Consider the following 5670-nt stretch of genomic DNA (forward strand, 5'->3'; position numbering starts at 1 on the left):
ATGAGTCATGAGGCCAAGTGTTGATTAGGCTCATTAACAGAAGATAGTCCGGAGGGAGTTATCTCTGAGTCAGGCGGCAGGACAATGATGGGCCATTAACAGAAAGATAGTCTGGGGGGAGGAGGCAAGGAAACACTGCCCCACCTGATTTCAACAGCTGATGGGAATGGTAATAGAATACACTGCAACCCAGGACACTCACCATATGCAGATATGGGTTGAAGCTTTAGGAGAGAGGAGGTAGCCTGCATTGCAACTGTAGGCCAAAAACTGTGATGAACTGTAAGATTAGCTATGTAGGAGATGTTTTTATTCATATACTAATGGACATCTAAGACAGGACGTTTTGTAGAAGCCGTGACTTCTGTACATCTTTTATTCAGCCTTCTCAATGCAAGTGTAGCCAGTAAAAATAAAAGCTGGGAAATATCTTTAGCAGACAAAGACACTGATAGAGGAGCCCCCTGTTTCTGTGTAATACTCAGCTGGAAGTATCACCAGAAACAGTAACACCAAACCAGGAAGTTTATCTTGAGAAAAGACAACACTTAAATAACCCAGACATATTTTTTACATAATGTCAGGTACATCTCTAGAATAGGCAGCAGTGAGATTTTTGATCACTTTTTATCAATTGAAATATTATTTCACATTTCACCATTCCCAAAGTGAGCAGTTTTCTTGTAACTGTATTATTTCAGGTGAGATTTTTCTCTCAGACTGGCTCTTTCAAAACAGATATCATTGATTATAGGAAAATAACATCCCAGCCTACTTAATCTAAATGAGAATCTGGACCCACCTACAAGCCTCCAAGTAAGGTACTGGCTTTACATAAATTTTTTTCCCTCAAGTCCAATTATTTTTGTCCTCAAGAATACCTGTTAACTTAGAATAGTGCTGTTAGGTCTCCCTTTTTCTAATTAAGGCAGAAGGGACGCATTAAAAGATGTTCATAAGCTAAAGATGGTTTGCACCTTTATTATGTGCAGCAGTAATAGTTTTCACTGTACTACTAAAATACCTATATAACAACAGTGGCCTGTATTCTGATGGCTTTATGTCACTAACCATTACAATTTTACACAATGGTCTTGCAAATGCTGACAAATTACATCACTAAATCCCACACTATTTCTCTGTACTTACCTATATTAAATGGCCTATACCGCAAATCATCAGGGATTTTTAACCTCTTTTTTAGAAAAGGTACTTAAAAATCTAATTTTTCTTTCCCCTCATTCTCCTTCTTTTCTGTGAACAAGGATGCAGCACTTGGTACACAGTACAAAGAAACATTTTTGTGGGAGGTGCTTCTTGAAATGCTGGCAGCACATGACTAAGATTATAATGAGCACAAAAGTGCTTACAAAAATGCTACAAAAATGCTAAGAGGAGGCCATCACAGTACAGAGTAATAGGCAGAAAAATAATTGCTGAGGTTAGTTAGAGAGTTGCTGTATGTTGTTATTAGTTATGGCCCACCAAAATTTTGCAAAACAACATGACTTAAAACAAAATAAACGCTGATGTCAGCCATTGTCTCAAGTCAGAGACTAATAAAAACCAGAGTGAGTCTTCATCATTCTGGAGCTTTTTCTCTTTCCTGTGTTTCATTCAGTGGAAAAGCCTCACAGTTTTCATTCACGAATGCAATAATAGCAAAATATGGATTCCTTTTCCTAACCTTGTTTAGTTCCTATACAGCTCTGGAAAATATTCCCCTGTAGCTAGTACTCTCCTCAAAAAAATCAATCACTTCTGAACACAATACAGTAACCATTCACTAGCTTGCATAATTTTGCCTGTGTTCCTATTTGTAATTATCTTAATTAATGAAGGAGAGGATCATAGGAAAGTTTCAAAATTTTAAGTAACTACAAAATACCTACTGAAATTAAAGTAATGGCATTCAAAGTCTCAGCGTTCAGAATTCTGTCCTTTTTTTTTCCTATTCATATAATTGAGTTCTTTATTTTTGGCTTTTGGTTGGTTTGTTTGGTTCTGTATTGTTTACCGACTGGTTTAATTTTTCCCCCTTCACTGTCATATTAACATCAAGACTCATTAAGATTACTTTGAAGGCATCATATAATACTATAACACTGTCTTCGTGTTTCATTACTCTTCTATTATAGCTAAACCTATTTCAGCCTCTGACACATCTTGGCTATTGATGAAAACGTTGAAAAAGCCTGTGGAGAATTGTAGTCTGATGCTGATAGGACACAGCTGAAGGTCAGGAGATAATTTAGACCAATGTATTTAAAGGGTTTTATTACTGTGCTATTTGTAGTAACTGATCCAGAAACAGGCAGCATCAGTACTGTTATGCTAAGCACTGCATAAAAGAGCAAAAAGCAGTTGTCAAGATCTCCTTGAAGCAACCACAGAATTTAACTGTAAAGGGCACAGAGATGCTTTTCATCTATGCTGAAAGGTCACAGATGTCCACTAATTTTCAACTGCCATAGTCCCTTTGATCATGAGTGTTATTTTAATACCATTAGCCATCTGATTCTGCAACAGCAGTTTGAGAACCACAGACTTAGTTCTCTTGCAAACAAGGACTTTACATACATGAATATTCATGACTGACTGGACAGGACAAGTGAAGGTGATTGATATGAAATAAAGAACTGAAAATCATGTGTTCTAGCCACTGCACCAGCCATTTCTTACATTGGCTCCTCCTGCGATATTGAACAGACAGCAGTCAGTTGAAAATTCAGACTGACTCAAACACCTTGATTTGAGCACTATCAGTGTGTCTGCTCTCATTATTCACTTGTCCCAACTCACACAACTGGCAGTAGAAACTATCAGGAATAACAATCTGGCTCAGTCATCTGACTAGGTCAGCTTCCAGAGCTGCCTACTTCACTGACTGCTGTGAGTTACTGCTGCAGAAAAACTGGAGTCCAAACATGCATCTCACCATCTTGCTGCAACTTGAATTCACCACCTTCTGTGGGAAGAAACTTCTTTCAGACAGCTGCGGTACCAGATCTTTAACTGGCCCTCACAGCTGGAAAAGTGCTCTCACTTTACAGATCCTCTGGAGGGACCCAGGGTGCTCCAGTACTGTTATATAAGGAATGTCCTCCTGCTATTTTACTACCATGAACTTTCACTTCATTCAAGGCAATTCAAGGTCAAATTCAAATGAATGCACACATTCATGAAACTCCAAAGTAGACAACACTGTTATTTATACAAGACAGCTGCAAATTTGGAAACAAAAAAATAAACAAACCCAGTGTGCTTAACACACTTAAGAAATTAGAAATATCACTCTTTCTACACCTCTTATAAATATGGCCTACTGTCACATCCTTCTCCCAGGGCTGTGTGCCCCAAATTCCTGCTGTTAGAGTCAATGATTAGACAGACCTCATCAGAGAGCACATTGTTTCAGTGTGGGATAAGGACTTTTACAGCCAGTCTCCTCTTCAATGCCTTTTTGAGGGGTTGTGGATAGGTTTAGCTTTTTAAAGCTCAAGGAGAAGATTTCCAGCTGGCCAGCTAGATTAGTAATTTCTCCTTAAAGGGCTAAATGCCTTCTCTCTCCTTTGCAATTCTCTGACAAATATGTGAAATATACTATCCTGGAAGAAAACCAATCCCTTGTTTTCCTAAATTAGTTTTCTACTTATTCAGTAAGTTGGACTAGCTACCTTCATTGTCAGAGCAGGGCTCGGCTGTCTTGTGAAGTCCCACCTTGAATCTGTTTCTTGACCAGGAGATGTCTTTCCATTCTGAATTAAAATAAACATGGTGTCATTTGGAGAAAATGACAATGGAAAAGAGGAAAAGAAAAGGGACTGGGGTGATCAGCACTCTTAAGGATGACATAGTGCATGCTAGTGTAGATATTGTGGTGTGTAATCATAAGCAGTCAACTGGAAAACCTCAGCTGAGCTGCCTATAGGTAAGCACCCTGCTATCATTTCAGGGTTTGAGGTAGCAGTTGTCCAGACGGAACAGGAGAAGAAATATTTCACCAGGCATGTCAGCATCACAGGTAAGAAAGTGAGTGCACCATATTAGGAAGGGTAAGGAAGGAGTTACAGCCCTTCTAGAATAACACCATGTGTCTGTGGGTGATTCATTCACTATCAGAGGCTACCTTCAAAATTTTCTGCTTAAACTTTTGGGCTATAAAACAGATATAAAAATCACATGACTATTAATTACAGGTCAGATGGACAGCATCTGATCTATAATTAATCCAGCATCACTAGTGGAAGCTTACACTAAGTGAGGCTTGGATCCAAAATTTGTAACGTGGCAATAAATATATACAAATTATCTAATATAATACACACACATACAACATTTAAAAAATGATTTTTAAAGTCTTCTTGGAAGTGTGCTTCAATTACAACAGTGACAAAAATGAGCTAGCCACCCTCTTTGCCATCCAAATGAGAAGCAGGCTCTGCAGCTCTTTGGGAGCTGCGGCAACTGCCATTGGAATTTTATTGCAAAAGCCAGGGAGTGTTTGGAGACACTTTTTAAATGGCTTGATGGTTCTGCCAAGCTACTTTTATATGGTTACCTTCTCCTGGGACATACACATCCGTGAGACAGCCTAGGTAACTAACAGTAAAATTTGTCCATTTGATGTCAGCAGCAGGATGCCAAGAGCAGGGTAAACTGCATAAGGTTTAAAAGCAATGCCCCTAGAGGAAAAACACTCCAATTATTTTTCAGTAACACTCTATTTGTTTGACTGTGAGCTCTTTACTTTTGAAAATATTCACTGATCATAAACTTCAAGTGCTGGGATCTTTTCCACTCCTCTTACATCTATATTGTAAAATTAGCTAAAAATATGTCTAAAATAGGAATAAAAAAAATAGTGTTTACCTAACTGCCTGAAGTATATAGATTATGGTTCTCATGGAACATAAAACAAAGTCCACTGTGGAGTCCAAGCAGAAAATAATGGAACCACTTGATACCTGGGCCTCAGACTGAGTCTTTTTCACAGTTGTCTTATACCTTGGACGCTCAAAATCTTTAGGTGTTTAATTCACTCTCTGTGATGGCATTTGCCAAATACTGAATAAGAGGAAAAAATACTTTCTCTCTTCAAACACATGCCTTTGTGGAGAGAAAAACCATAACAAATACAGAACAATTTTCAGAAATGTCCAGTTTGGCATAATTTTAATATCTTTGTTTAAGAACTTTGAATAGTGGTTTAGTTTCACACCATAAAATACCATAAGTCAGCTGAGGGATGCCTAGCTGTGCACATGCTATTTGATCCCTGTAAGACTTCCCAGCCTAATTCAAATGAAAAGCAAGGGACAACATATTGTTTGTATATTATTTATTCTAAATAGGGTTGTAAAGTTGTTTAGACACAGATCAGATATTTTCTAAGCACTAGAGGCTACATTATTTTATGTTTTGACTAAGCCAAGAGGCCTTGCTAGAGTTTTCACTCTTCATCTGCAATGAACTCGACACTCTTGGACAAGTATCTTTTTCTCATCTTTTAACTAAAACCACAAGTAATCTAAGTCAGATGACTGAGCCAGATTCCACTTCTTAGAGTGCTGACTTACCATTAACTAATGTTAATTGAGCAACACAGACATAAAGTGCTGTAAGATTTTAATATTAATATTTTATTCCCAGAGACTAAAGTAAAAGTTT

Source organism: Corvus brachyrhynchos, unplaced genomic scaffold (assembly GCF_000691975.1).
Source record: "Corvus brachyrhynchos isolate BGI_N302 unplaced genomic scaffold, ASM69197v1 scaffold84, whole genome shotgun sequence".
NCBI lineage: Eukaryota > Metazoa > Chordata > Aves > Passeriformes > Corvidae > Corvus > Corvus brachyrhynchos.